Consider the following 16,369-nt stretch of genomic DNA (forward strand, 5'->3'; position numbering starts at 1 on the left):
GATTAATCCATTTGCTAGCTGTCTATTAATATACTCTTCATTTCAACAATGTGCAAAGACATGCTCAAGGCTACATATAATGAACTTCCAAGCTATACTGGTCACATTTTATGATGTGACTCATATGTTTCAGAAAGAAATTTAAAGTGTTTGAACTATTATTTCTGTAATACGCAAATCATAGACATCATGTGGTCTAAGGCCACAGTCAGTTGAAGGATCGCCGACCTTGCTACTATTGGAAAATAAACCCCAACAGTTGGAGCTGGAAACCATCTGTCTTCAGCTATTTCACATTTTGTCAAAGTCATCAGCTTAGTTGGAAAATAGCTGTGACCAACTAAAGTTATTAAAATGTAAAGTATGATTAAATGGAACACTCAAACTGTTTATTCAGAGATAAACTGTCACGCGTCCTTTGAAATTTTAGAAGAACACTAAGAGTTAGGAAAGATATTCACACTGCGAAGATCATAGGGAATATTTGACAGGTTGTTGGAAAAAATGAATTTATGCACACATATTTTATAGGTACAGAATCTTAGTTTCTTACATTAGGATTGTAGTTGAATTTAGAGATCGTGTAACCCAACTCTTCTGTTTTATAGGTGAGAAGAATGAGACCAAGAGAGGTTAAATAGGTTGTCCAATTTCAAAAAGTACTGACAGAAGATGACCCTGAGCGGTTCTCACTATATTAAAAGTCAGACAAGTATTATTATTATTATTACGAATGTAAGTAGCTCAAATTCATTTGATTCTCATGATTTGGAGGACCTTACATATAAGAGCTTATTGAATCTACACAGCAAATCTAGATGGTAAATATTTTCATTGCCATTTTACAGAGGAGGAACTGAGGCTCCTGAGAGTCAGGAAACTTGTAACATGGACTCTATACAGATATACGGAATGATATAAATAAACAAACAAATACGTAAATGTGGAAGAAGTAAAAGCTCTTCCTTGGAGTAAAAGGCCATCTAATAAATGAGGTAGGCATGATAAAATTAGAAAAATCACTGTTTGGCAAACATCACAGTATTAATTGCTTAAGGGAAGAATTATAAATAGGTAATAAAGCTAGTGGGTGAAACAGTAATGAGACTAAGATACTTATCCAGTCCCAAAAGTTTTGCTTCATAAAAATACTTATTTAGGCTAGGCATGGTGGTGCACACCTGTAATCCTAGCACTTTAGGAGGCCGAGGTGGAAAGATTACTTGAGCTTAGGAATTCAATGGCAGCCTGGACAACATAGTGAGACCCCATCTCTAAAAAAAAAAAAAAAAAAAAAGGCCAGGTGTGTTACTGCATGTGTGTATTCTCAGCTACTCAGGAGGCTGAGGTAGAAGGGATCGCTTGAGCCCCAAGTCGAGGCTGCAGTGAGCTGAGATTGCACCACTGCATTCCAGCCTGTGTTACAGAGAGTGATCCTGTCTCAAAATAAAATGAAACAAAAAAATGAAAAAAGAATTACAAATGAAAAAATAACATGCTTACAGTGGAGAGGCCTAGAGGCATCATCTTAACCAATAATCAAAGTTAATATCTATATAAATAGGACAAATAATATCATTTTCCTCCTGACCTCATGCATGTTTAAAACACAATGTAACTTCTTGGTTATTTCTGTCAAAAGTGCATAACCTGAAACTAATAACAAGAAAACACCAGATGACCCCACAATGAGAGGCATACTAAAATATACCCTAGTTGTTATTTTATTTTATTTATTTTTTGAGGCAGAGTCGCTCTGTTGCCCAGGCTGGATTGCGGTGGTGCAATCTTGACTCACTGCAACCTCTGCCTCCTGGGTTCAAGAGATTCTCCGCCTCAGCCTCCCAAGTAGCTGGGATTACAGGCTACTTTTTGTATTTTTGTATTTTTAGTAGAGAGGGGGCTTCACCATGTTGACTAGACTGGTCTCAAACTCCTGACCTCAGGTGGCCCACCCACCTTGGCCTCCCAAAGTTCTGGGATTACAGTTCACTGCATCCAGCCAGACTTTTTTTTTTTTTTTTTCCCCTTTTCTTGAGGCAGCATCTCCTTCTGTTGCCCAGACTGGAGTGCAATGGCACAGTCTTGGCTCACTGCAACCTCTGCCTCCCAGGTTCAAGTGATTCTCCTGTCAGCCTCCCGAGTAGCTGGGACTACAGGTGCGCCGCCACCATGCCCAGCTAATTTTGTATTTTTAGCAAAGACAGGGATTCACCATGTTGGCCAGGCTGGTCTCGAACTCCTGACCTCAGGTGATCTGCCCACCTCAGCCTCCCACAGTGCTGGGATTATAGATGTGAGTCATCGTGCCTGGACTATTTTGAAAGCAACATATAATCCAACTTTTTCTTTTGTTATAAAGAGCAATATAGGAACAAGGAGTGAAGCACCAAGGCAATCTGACAGTTAAATGATAGAAGTAGATCAATGCTAATTTCCTGATTTTTGTAATTATACTGTGGTTATATAACAGAATGTTCTTGTTTTAGAAAATACACATTGAATAATCAATGGTCATCTTGTCTGTAACTTAATTTCAAATGTTTCAATAAAAATGTGTATATGTGTGAGTGATAAAACAAATGTAGTAATGTGTTAACATTGAAAATATCTGCGAGAAGATATCCTGGAATTCTTCGTATTATTCTTTTTAAGTTTTCTTTAAATCTAAAATTATGTCAGAAAGAAAGCTAAGGGCCACGTACAGTAACTGATGCCTGTAATTCCAGCAGTTTGGGAGGCTGAAGCAGGAGGATTGTTTGAGGTCAGGAGTTTGAGATCTACCTGGGTAACATAGTGAGACTTCATCTCCATGAAATATTTTAAAAATCAGCTGGTGCAGTGGCATGCACCTGTAGTCCCAGCTACTTGGGAGGATGGGGCAAGAGGATTGCTTAAGCCCAGAAGTTCAAGGTTGCAGTCAGCTATGATTGTGCCACTACACTCCAGTCGGGGTCACAGAGCAAGACCCTATCTCAAATAAATAAATGAATAAATAAATAAAGAAAGAAAATAAAAAGACATCTACTACAACCTCAACTCTGTTACATTGAACCAATCCAGTCTTCTGAGCTCAGAGGCCATGTTGTCTATCCTCATGCATCAGGAGATGTGTGAATGCCTGTGTTTCCTCATCCTGACAGAGTTGCTCTTGCCTTATACCTGAGTCTTCTACTTATTACCATGAGGCAGGGGGTTCTATTTACTTAGATTTATATCTCTCATGTAATTTCAGTAACACTGATGAGCTTTGGTAGACAGTGCAGTACAAATGTGAAGTCTTAAATCTCTTAATTATCCTTTGTGAACTCAGTTTTCACATCCAAAAGGGGATATAACAATACCTACCTCAAGGATTGTTATGAGAAATAAATGTAATCATGAGGGAAAATACATGTATTTTGAAAGACATGGTGATCTTTTAAAACAATGTTAATTGTTGCTCGAGACTGAATGTGTTTCATCTGCTATTCCTCACCTCCCCACCAAATTCATATGGTAAAACCTTAGTCCTCGATGTGATGGTATTTGCAGGTGGGGCCTTTGGGAAGTAATTAGGGAAGTAATTAGGCTTAGATTAGGTCATTGGGATGGGGCCTTCATAATGAGATGAATGCCCTTATAAAAAGAAGAAGAAACATGGGATCCCTCCCTCAGCAGTGTGAGGATACAGCAAGAAGGTAGCTATCTACAAACAAGGAAGTGAGCCCTCGTCAGATACTGGAAATGTGGAAGTAAATGTAATTGTTTTAACTACCCAGTTTCCCAGTCTATGGCATTTGTGTTGTAGCAACCCAAACTGACTTTGACAATTGTGTTTTTCTCTTTCCTATTGTATCTACCATGACATGTAGGTTAGGCACTGAGAACATCTAAAGAATTTGAATGATGACCAAAGCTTTTTCGAAGATTGGATTAGACTACAATTGCCCTCTCCAGAGAAGGTTCATCTATCCATTACGTACTCTGTTGCAAGTATTTCAGGAGGGAGGTGAGAATACATGAGGTTCACATAGCAGCAAAGGAACTACATGGTAGAAGAGGGCACCTCTTTTCCAACATCTCTTTATGCTAATGTTGTACATTTGTAAGATGCAAGAAGAGGACAAGAGCCTATTTTTGTAGCATTCTTGAGTCAAAGGCTTCCATGAAAAGCTTTAAGTAGCAATAAGCCTGGCACTGAAAAAGAAATATTTGGTTTGGAATTTGAGATTGTTAAAAATCATTGTAGAATGCATTTCTACTGTGAAATAAACTGATAAATGAATAGCATGTTGGGGCAGCCCCTGAAATGTCATTTACACAAACCTAGATGCTTTAGAGTTAAGGAAAGTAGGTCCAGAGAGGGGAAATGTTCTGGCCATGGTTTCAAAGTTATTTAGTGAAAAATAGAATGAGGAGTAGTTCTCCTGACATTCAGACAATAGAACCACCATAGAAAGGTGGTTTTATGATTCCATTAAGATTTGGATCATTTTTTCAAGCCTTTGAAAGTGAGTGGTAAAATTTCTATTTTCATTATTTCTGGAGCAGTATAATAGAGTATCCTAGATATATAAAAAAGCCTTTCATCTAAAACATAAACAAACAAACTCCCCCAAAACCAATGAATAATATATAAAATGAAACTTCAGAGTACACCATCTAAGTGGCAACAAAATAAGAAATCTTAAGAGCAATACAAAACTTAAAACGTGAAAGCAAGAATCCAGGAAATTAAGCCAGTATAATTTTAAGGCAAAAGTGAAATAAAATTATAAAGGATGGTATACTATTTATTTATGCTGATCACTGAATAGTCTCAGCTCTCTGACTTCTTGGCCCATAGTAAGGTTGTACTGCCTGGATTCCCATGTGACCAATTCTGGCCACTGTCTTGTGAGAGAAACTAATGTGTCTCTCTGGCTTTGTGCTAAGCATTTAATTGTCAGTGAGATCCTCCAGTGCTTGTTTTCTCTCTGTAGGATGATTGGCAATATTCCACATAGCATCTTCTTCCACATTTTCTGGTATATCATACCATGTGTGATATGGTTTGGCTGTGTCCCATCCCAAATATTATCTTAAATTCCCTCCTGTTGTGGGAGGGACCTGTTGGGAGGTAACTGAATCATGGGGGCAAGACTTTCCTGTGCTGTTCTTATGACAGTGAGTAAGTGTCATAAGATCTGATGGTTTGGTAAGGGAGAGTTTCTTGGTACAAGCTCTCTTCCCTTGTCTGCCACCATGTGAGACATGCCATTTACCTTCTGCCATGATTGTGAGGCCTCCCCAGCCATGTGGAACAGTAAGTCCGTTAAACCTCTTTCTTCTGTAAATTGCCCAGTCTTGGGTATGTCTTTATCAGCAGTGTGAAAGTGGACTACTACAACATGGGAATTATGGGAGCTACAAGATGAGATTTGGGTGCGGACACAGAACCAAGCCCTATCACTCCACACTTGGTCCCTCCCAAATCTCACATCCTTACATTTCAAAACCAATCATGCCCTCCCCACAGTCCCCCAAAGTCCCAACTCATTTCAATATTAACTCAAAAGTCCACAGTCCACAGTCTCATCTGAGACAAGGCAGGTCCCTTCCATCTATGAGCCTGTAAAATCAAAAGAAAGCTAGTTTCTTCCTAAACACAATGGGCATACAGTCCTTGGGTAAATACAGCCATTATAAATGGGGAGAAATTGGCCTAAACAAAGGGGCTACAGGCCCCATGCAAGTCCAAAATCCAGTGGGGCAGTCAAATCTTAAAGCTCCAAAATGATTTCCTTTGACTCCATGTTTCACATCCAGGTCACGCTGATGCAAGAGATGGATTCCCACTGTCCTGGGCAACTCCACCCCTGTGGCTTTGCGGGGTACAGCCTCCCTCCTGGCTGCCTTCACAGGCTGGCATTGAGTGTCTGCAGGTTTTCCAGGCATACAGTACACATTGTTGGTGGATCTACCATTTTGGGGTCTGGAGGATGGTGGCCCTCTTCTCATAGCTCCACTAGGCAGCACCCTGGTGGGGGGATTCTGGGTGGGGGCACCAACCCCACAGTTACCTTCCACACTGCCCTAGCTGAGGTTCTCCATGAGGGCCCTGCCTCTGCAACAAACCTCTGCCTACATATCCAGGCATTTCCATACATCCTCTGAAATCTAGGCAGAGGTTTCCAAACCTCAATTCTTGACTTCTGTGAACCCACAGGCTCAACACCAAGTGGAAGCCACCAAGGCTTGGGGCTTGCACCCTCTGAAGCAACATCCTGAGCTATAACTTGGCCCCTTTTAGTCATGGCTGGAGTGGCTGGGATGAAAGGCAACAAGTCTCTAGACTGCACACAGCAGAGGGACCCTGGGCTTCACCTACAAAACCACTTTTTCCTCCTAGGCCTCTGGCTCTGTGATGGGAAAGGCTGCTGTGAAGACCTCTGACTGACATGCCCTGGAGACATTTTCCCCACTGTCTTGGGGATTAACGTTTGGCTCCTTGTTACTTATGCAAATTTCTGCAGCTGGCTTGAATTTCTCCTCAGAAAATGAGATTTTGTTTTTTCAGTTCCATTGTCAGGCTGCAAATTTTCCTAACTTGTATGCTCTGCTTCCCTCATAACACTGAATGCTTTTACCAGCACCCAAGTCACACCTTGAATGCATTGCTGCTTAGAAATGTCTTCCACCAGGTACCCTAAATCATCTCTCTCAAGTTCAAATTTCCACAAATCTCCAGGGGAGGGGCAAAATGCCACCAGTCTCTTTGCTAAAACATAACAAGAGTCACCTTTGCTCCAGTTCCCAACAAGTTCCTCATCTTCATCTTAGACTACCTCAGCCTGGGCCTTATTATTCATATCACTACCAGAATTTTTGTCAAAGCCATTCAACAAGTCTCTAGGAAGTTACAAACCTTCCCACATTTTCCTGTCTTCTTCTGAGCCCTCCAAACTGTTCCAACCTCTGTTACCCAGTTCCAAATTTGCTTCCACATTTTTGGGTATCTTTTTGGCAATGCCCCATTCTACTGGTACCAATGTACTGTATTAGTCCATTTTTACACTGCTGATAAAGACACACGTGAGACTGAGCAATTTACAAAAGAAAGAGGTTTAATGGACCTGCAGTTCCACGTGGCTGGGGAGGTCTCACAATTGTGGCAGAAGGCAAGGAGGAGCAAGTCATGTCTTACATGGATGGCAGCAGGCAAAGAGAGAAAAACATGTGCAGGGAACCTCTCATTTTTAAAACCATCAGATCTCGTGAGACTTATTCACTATTATGAAAACAGCATGGAAAAGACCCACCCCCATGATTCAATTACCTCCCACCAGGTCCCTCCAACAGCATGTAAGAATTACGGGAGCTACAAGATGAGATTTGGGTGGGGACACAGAGCCAAACCATATAAATAATCTTCTCAACATATATGAAATAAATACTATTATTATTTCCACTTCATGAAAAAACTGAAGAGGAGCAAAAGTTTTAAGTAATTTGCTTCAAGGTGACAAAGTTACTAAATTACAAAACTAGCATTATTGTCAGTAAGAAGGAATATTACACCTATTGTAAAGTCTAATATGCAATGGTATGACATATGAACATATTAATATGTATGAGGATATACCTAAATTTAAAAATGATGACACAAAACTACCAGATAATAATGATTAGAGAAGCTATGAAAATGAAATAGAACTAAAACCCTCAGCAAAAATAATACATAATTTGGAAAAGGAAGGAGATGAGATGTTCAAGTGTTGTAAGCTTCTCCCAGTGTTCAAAAGTAGAGCAAATATATAGATTTTTATTTTATTTTATTTTATTTGAGACAGCATCGCCATGGTGCAATCATGGATTACTGCAGCCTCAACTTCCCAGGCTCAAGCAGTCCTCCTGCCCCAGCCTCCTTAGATAATTTTAAACTTTGTAAAATATTTGGCAAAATATTTATAAGTAGCCACTACAAAGATAGCTAAAAAGTGTATACTTTCCAACTGGAGAAGATTAAAGAATGAATAACAGAGAAAAGACTGAACCAATTTAAAGGGGCACAAGAATGTGGGAAAAAATGGAAAAAGCAAGACAAATAAAAATTAGGTGGTAGAAAGTAGAATTAGTAATTTCAATCGATATAAGTGGACTTACTCTTTATTTACAACACAAAAATTTTGAATGAGTAACTTGATATCAAAATTAAAAATAGTAGAAGAAATAAGAAATACATGTTATTTCTATTCATGTTAAAAATTTTAATGTGGTATTAGCAAAAATAAATGAACAACAATCTAAAAATGTATAATACATTATGAATGTTTAGATTCTCCAGGACTGCAAGGTAGGTTTAATATAAAAAAATCAATTAGTATAAATTTATTATATTAGCATTCGATTACAAAAGAAAAATGCATGACCTTCTCAATGGGTATAAAAGAAGCATTCGCTAACATTCAATATCCATGCTTGATAAAATTTATGGTAACTAGAATCAGAAGTAACATTTAATAAGTACATGTTGAAATACATAGAAGATGCCATGTCCTGAATGTTTGTGTCTTCCCAAAATTCGATGTTGAAAATAGTCACCAGTATGATGGTATAAGAAGGTGGGTCCTTTTGAGAGGTGACTAGGTCATGAGGGTAGAATCCTCATGAGAAAGACTAGTGCCATTATAAAAGAGGCCCCAGATACCTGACTTGCCCCTTTCACCATCTGAAGATACAGTTAGAAGGCAATTTCTATGACCCAGAAAGTATGTCTTCATGAGATATTGACTCTGCTGGCACCTTGATCTTGGACTCTTCAGCCTCCATAACTGGGAGAAATAAATTTGTGCATTTACATGCTACCCAGTGTATGGTTTTCTGTTATAGTAGCCTGAATAGACTAAGACACAAGACAAAAATGCTTACCATAACCACTTATTTTCAATAATTTTCTGGAATTCCAAAGCAAGAAGAAGGCATAAAAGTTAGAAATACAGAAAAGGAAAGCATAATGTTGCTGTCATTATTCATATATACATTGTTTCCATATAAAATGTAAAGCATGTACTGATAAACTACTAGCCTTGAACAGGAAATTTTGCAATGTTGATCAAAATGACATCTCTATATAAAATTCAATTGCATTCCCAGGCCTCATCAATGAGAATTGGAAAATTTAATGTAAAAAGTGATATTATTTACAATAACAGCAAAAATACAGTCTATTCACCTCTCCAATTACATGTATACTTATAAGAAGAAATAAAATAAAGATTTTATGACATAAAGAAAAATTATAAAGCTTAATTTAATAACATTTAAAGAGATTCAAACCAATGAGAAGGTAAGGTATACCATGTTCATAAATAGAGTCCAGTAGTTTAAAGCTACCAAGTTCTCTCTTAAAACTTAAGTCAAAACTTACCAAGACTTTTGTAAAACTTGACAAATTAATTCTAAAATTCTAAATTGATTCTAAAATTTTTGCAAAGGAGGAAACCTAACAACAGCCAAAACACCCCTGGAGGAATGGGAGGAGAAAGCAGAAAACATGTCCTATTGGATGTCAAGATCTTTACATAAAGCACTTCAGTAAGAAATGCAATTTTGACTTGAAGATAGAAAAATAAACCAATTAAATCAGAAGAGAAGTAGCAAAAACAGACTCACAAATACATGTAAATGATATGTAATAAAACTTATAGTACAAATAATTGTGTAAAGGAAAGATAATGATACTAGAAAAAGTTATTTATATGAAAAAAATTGAATTAGATTTCTCTCTGTATATAAAAATCTATTCCAGTTAAAGTCTTAAATTTGAAAGTGAACCCTTTTAGATTTTATTTTAATTTTAGAAGACAATATAGGAGAATATTTATATGGCTTTTGGGTGGAAGAAAATTTTATAACCAAGACACAGAAGTGCTTTCACAACATAAATTTGTATCTATGTAACATTTCATAAAATAAACTATTTTGCATTTGCTAGAATGACAATAATTTAAAAGTCTGTGGATAGCAAGTTTTGCTAAGAATGTAGAATGAAACAACTCACATATCTGTTGGTGACTATTTACATTTTATAATCAATTTCGCATTTTCTTTTAATCTGTCCATGTGCCTGCCTTACAATTAAATAATTCCTTTCCTGGATTCAAACTTAAAAATAAATTTATAAATGTGCATGAGGAGTCAAGTACAAACATATTCATAATTTGTCATAGTTAAGAGAGAAGCAAAAACAACAACAACAAAATGACAATAAATACCACCAAAGAGGGAACAACTCAAATATCCACTGGCAAGAGTAAATTAATACACAGCAGTACAAATGAACAAATGAATCAGATCAAGTTATATCAGTCAGCATGATTGAATAGCACCACTCATACAATATCATCCCACCTATATACAATACTAAAAATATGTTGTTTAGAAATATGTAGAGTATTTTTAAAAACTATCAAGGAAAGAAAGGAAATAATAAATATCAAATTCAGGATAGTGATCACAGTTAGGAAATAGGGTAGGAAATGGGATCAGAAAAACATAGGCATTCTTAAGGTATTGGCAATGTAATTTTATTTTAAAGCTAAATGGTGGTGGTGTGGATGTTTATTTTATTTACTTTTTTATACTTACACATTTGTTAAAAATATTCAGATTGGAGCACCTGTGTTTTAGTTTCATCCCATATATTCCATTAAATCGTTGATTTTCACCAAAAACCCGAGCAAAGTTTTGTCCTGTTAAAAAGTCATGCTAATTTTAGATCTTTCTTGCTTTCTCTTGTGGGCATTTAGTGCTATAAATTTCCCCTACACACTGCTTTAAATGTGTCCCAGATATTCTGGTATGTTGTATCTTTGTTCTCATTGGTTTCAAAGAACATCTTTATTTCTGCCTTCATTTCGTTATGTACCCAGTAGTCATTCAGGAGCAGGTTGTTCAGCTTGCATGTAGTTGAGTGGTTTTGATTGAGTTTCTTAATCCTGAGTTCTAGTTTGATTGCACTGTGGTTTGAGAGACCGTTTGTTATAATTTCTGTTCTTTTACATTTGCTGAAGAGTGCTTTACTTCCAACTATGTGGTCAATTTTGGAATAAGTGTGATGTGTTGCTGAGAAGAATGTATATTCTGTTGATTTGGGGTAGAGAGCCATTGTGGAAGATAGTGTGGTGATTCCTCAATGATTAGAACTAGAAATACCATTTGACCCAGCCATCCCATTACTGGGTATATACCCAAAGGATTATAAATCATGCTGCTATAAAGACACATGCACACATATGTTTACTGCAGCAGTATTCACAACAGCAAAGACTTGGAACCAACCCAAATGTCCATCAATGACAGACTGGATTAAGAAAATGTGGCACATACACACCATGGAATACTATGCAGCCACAAAAAAGGATGAGTTCATGTCCTTTGTAGGGACATGGATGCAGCTAGAAACCATCATTCTCAGCAAACTATCGCAAGAACAGAAAATGAAACACCGCATGTTCTCACTCATAGGTGGGAATTGAACAATGAGAACACTTGGACACAGGAAGGGAAACATCACACACTGGGACCTGTCGTGGGGTGGGGGAAGAGGGGAGGGATAGCATTAGGAGATATACCTAATGTAAATGACGATTTAATGGGTGCAGCACACCAACATGGCACACGTATACATACATACAAACCTGTACGTTGTGCACATGTACCCTAGAACTTAAAGTATGATAAAAAAAAATGCATGCTACTATAGTGTTATGTATAGGAAGATTAGAAATAATCTAAATATCCATCAATGTAGTATTGATTAAATACATTTTTTGTACAATAATAAAAGGAAATATTTTAAAACCATTAAAAATAACTAAAAAAAAGTCATGATAAAAATATTTCTTACTCAGTATTTATTTAATATTTTAGATGAACAATGATCTGTCTTAGATTTAGCAACTTTATCTTTTAGTCAAAGTTATCTATTATGGACAACTTAAAAGCAGTAAATTTTCTTTCCTTGTGGATTGAAAGCAATTTGGTACCATCACACTGGAAATGGAATCTAAAATGGGAGAGGCTTCTAGTGCAGCCTTTGGATTAAATTTCTTCTCTCTTACATTGGCTCATTCTTGTAGCCCTGAATCACACATGCCTTTGTGCTAGTAGCAGTACTACCAACCCTGTCCTTTACCACGCCCACCAACAAGATTTTGACTGCTAAAATCCCCCCAATTAAAGGATTTGCAACCATATCATGTGGATTTGTGGCTTTGTCTCTCCAATTACTAGCTATGCGAATTATCAAAATTTACGTCAGGTGGTGATATGGTTTGGCTGTGTCCCCATCCAAATATCAACTTGAATTGTATCTCCCAAAATTCCCATGTGTTATGGGAGGGACCTAGGGGGAGGTAATTGAATCATGGGGGCCATCTTCCCCAGGCTATTTTCATCATAGTGAATAAGTCTCACGAGATCTGATAGGTTTATCAGGGGTTTCCACTTTTGTTTCTTTCTCATTTTTTTCTTGCCACCCATGTAAGAAGTGCTTTTCGCCTCCCGCCATGATTCTGAGGCCTCCCCAGCCGTGTGGAGCTGTAACTCCAATTAAACCTCTTTTTGTTGCCAGTTTCGAGTATGTCTTTATCAGCAGCATGAAGACAAACTAATACAGGTGGGATGATAGTGATTTACATGTGTAAATTTGACTAAAGAGATGCCCAGATACCTGGTTAAAACATTATTTTGGGATGTATCTATGAGAGTGCTTCCAGAGGAGATGAACATGTGAATCAGTAGGTTGTGTCAAATGGATAGTCCTTCTCAATGTAGGTGGACTCAACAGAACAAAAAAGTGGAGGAAGAGAGAACCTGCTGGCTCTCTGCATGACTCCCTGAGCTGGAACATTGATCTTTTCCTGCCCTCATTGTTTCTGGTTCTCAGGCCTTAGTCTCAAAATGGAATCTATGCCACTGGGTCTCTGGCTCTCAGGCCTTTGAACTACACATTTGTAGTTCCCTTTTCCTACATTTCTGGGTCTCCACCTTACAGACAGCAGACTGTGTAATTTCTCAGACTGCACAATTGCATGAGCCAATACCCTATATTAAATCTCATTATGTATCGATACATCCTATTGATTCAGTTTTAGTGGAGAATCGTAATTAACACAGTTGGAGTTGAGAAGGATGGAAACTCAGCAAGCAGTAGGAGAAGGGAACCTTAGCAAATGTGTACTAGAAGCCTACACTGACACTGTGGTAGGCAGAACAATGGCTCCCAAAGATGTCCCTGTGCTGTGAATATGTCACCTAACATGCCAAAAGAGATTTAGTAGATGTGATTAAGGATCTTGAATTGGGAAGATTATCATGAATTATCAGCTGGGTTCAACGTAATTACAATAGTCCGCATAAAAGTGAGATAGGAGTGTCAGGATTAGAGAAAGAGGTATGATGACAGAGAGGAAGCCAGAGGGACACCACTGTTGGAAGGGAGCCTGAGCCAAGGAATGAAGGCAGCCTCTTGAAGCTGGCAAAAGCAGGAAACATATTTTTCTCTAGAGTCATCAAAAGGAATGCAGTCCTGCCAACATCATGGTTTTAGCCACGTCAGAGACATTTTTTGAACTTCCAACCTCCAGCACTGTAAAATAATAAATTTATATTGCATTAAGCCACTAAGTTTGTGATAATTTGTTATAACAGCAACAGGAAATACAGACACCCCTTGTGTGTCCCTGATAATCCTTACAGACTCCACCTTTTGCCCCAGCTGCTATGGTAGTGACCCGTTCTGACTACTTTTGTGCAAGTGCAACCAGCTGTGCCTTGCCCCTCATCTGTCTTGCAGCAGGCTTCTTTGCATTAACACAACCTGGAAATGCACAAGAGGTAATGCCCTGGGATTATTCTTAACCAATGAAGGACGATTGCTGAGGAATAAATATTTTTCTCCTTTTTTTCCTTAGGCAAAGAGTTCTAAGATGCATTTCACAACACTCCACAGAAGGAAGGTTGAAAGCCAATCATCTGCACCAGTGGCCAACTTAAAAACATCCTTGTGTCAGTTTTCCCTTATTTCCTGTTCTCCTCCCTAGACCTTCAGTCCTGTTCCTGGCAGTCACTTCCAGAATAAACCATATGCATACCTCGGATTCTGATCTCAGAGGATCCCGGACTAAGACAGAGATACACTATACTGATTGCTCAACCTGCATGTTCTCATTTAATTGAAATATATACTTGGTAAGGTATTTATTCATATCTGCATGATTTTGTAGAGAAATCTTAGAGAAATTCTTTTCAGAAGGCAATTAAAGTAACAGAGCAAGCAATTGATAAAGCCTGGATTCCCCGAGTTAAACTGGTTGCAAAACCTGTATTGTTTCTTAATATACCACCCAAATTCTCGAATGGTATTAGAAGGGGTTAAATGAGATTATAAATATAAAATTATTGGTATAGTTAATTCTCAAAAATAGGCCTTCAATCTATAGAATCCTTTTGTAGAACTATCTTCAGGAAGGAAAAATACATCACCCTCCACCCCACCCTCAAAGAAACATGGAAAATTTAAACTGAGACTTCAAATCTTGGGCTCTGCACATCTTAGAATATTTTGTTACTATGGAAAAGAAGCTTTGGAGAATGTGTATCAGTCAGAAACACTGTAGAGTGAGCACAGAAATCAGCCCATCACATTATGCCCCAAATGCTAAAGTGCTGCTGAATCTGATTGCCCTGCATTTTTAAGTGCTGCAAAATTCTGGGACTTTGGATCATCTGTCACTACAAGCTTGTCATATTCCGCTGAAATAAAACATATAGCCTAATTTGCAAAGTTCTCGTGTGGAAAGAGTCCTAAAAATGTATATAACCTCTGTCCCAGCAATTCCATTAGGAATTTATCCAATCCAAAATCTAAAATGCAGAAGATCTACATATTGAATGCTTATAGCAGCATTCTTTAAAATTATGAAAATTGAAAGCAACCAAAATCTTCAAAAACAGACTAATGGCTAGGTAGTATAACCATACTATGAAATGTGGTAAGTGAATACTCAAAATTTGTTTTGTATAAAAAACTAATCATGGTATAACATTTGGTTATAAAAACATTTGACTGTATTTTTTAAACCGGTATCTCTGCATGTTTGTGAACCTAAAAGATAAGATGGTAAATATTTAACTATATTTTTCTTTAATTGTTGGGGCTGTGAATTATTTTAATTTTGTTCATATTTTTTAATCTTCTCTGAAAATTTTATAATAATCTCTAATAATAATTTATAGCAAACAAAATCCACAATTTTAAAGGGTATTCTTTATGTCTTTTTATCAAGAATAAAAACATATATCAATGTCATTTCTTCAAGAATCCTAAAAAGTGTTATTACACCATTTAACACAGATACTAGAGTCATGTGCATTCTTGAAGGAGAGTGGAAGGAAAGGCAGGTAATATGAGTAGGCCTACTGCTTGGCATGATCAAGCAAATATAGACCCTGCAGGGGTATGTAACTTCTATATGCTAATCCCACAGGAGGACTCTTATCAGACCTGTTTGTAGCACGTGCCCACTTTTAAACTCTATTAGGCTGCTTTCTGTTTTAGAGTACCTGAAACTGGGTAGATTATAAAGAAAAGAAATTTATTTCCTACAGTTATGGAGGCTGGGAAGTCCAACTTTGAGGGTGTGTATCTGTTGATAGCCTTCTTGCTCATGGGAACTCTGTGGCATCCTGAGGCAGCGCAGAGCATCACATGGAGATGGGGCTAAGAATGCCAATGTGCTAGTTCAGGTCTCTTTTATTTTTATAAAGCCACAAGTTTCCTTTCCATGATAACCCATTGATCTATTAACCCATTAATCCATTCACCCATGAATGATTAATTCATTCATGAAGACAGAGCCCTTGTAATCTAATCATGTTTTAAAGCCCTCCCTCCAATACCGTCATATTGGGTATTAAGTTTCAACGTGAGTTTTGGAGGGGACATTTAAACCAAAGCATTGACCAATGCCCATGTCCAAAACATTAGGCTATTTTGACTATCTATGGGTTACATTACTCTCTCCAAGGCAGTGGCAAGAGTGGAGGCCACCTGTTGAGAGCAGATGACTGTGCTGGGAGATACAAGGTTACAATCAAAGTTCCACTAACAAAAAAAGCCTTTTATAAGTCGACTCCTGCCTATTTCTAAATTTTTTTCTGGTACACACCTTTTTTTTCTGTACACGACTTTTGTATCACATAGAACTATAGGCAATATTCTGAAATAAGATATGCTGGTTTACAATCAGTGCTTTTGTAAAAAGTGTTTCTTCAACTTGGAAACACCAAGAAATATCTACCTCCCTCAACTATAAAATTTCTGTTTTTTCATTCCGCTTTC

The 16,369-nt window shown here is 37.6% G+C and overlaps 1 long non-coding RNA gene across 1 annotated transcript in view; it reads left to right on the plus strand.

The window, feature by feature from the left end:
- LOC140709374 (uncharacterized) overlaps positions 1-15,250 on the plus strand; it is a 103,863-nt gene extending 88,613 nt beyond the window's left edge. The window contains exon 8 of the long non-coding RNA XR_012089885.1: positions 13,941-15,250. This is a non-coding gene — a long non-coding RNA (uncharacterized lncRNA). The remainder of the gene's footprint in view (positions 1-13,940) is intronic.
- Positions 15,251-16,369: the final 1,119 nt, after the last annotated feature.

Source organism: Chlorocebus sabaeus, chromosome 20 (genome assembly GCF_047675955.1).
Source record: "Chlorocebus sabaeus isolate Y175 chromosome 20, mChlSab1.0.hap1, whole genome shotgun sequence".
Classification (NCBI taxonomy): Eukaryota; Metazoa; Chordata; class Mammalia; order Primates; family Cercopithecidae; genus Chlorocebus; species Chlorocebus sabaeus.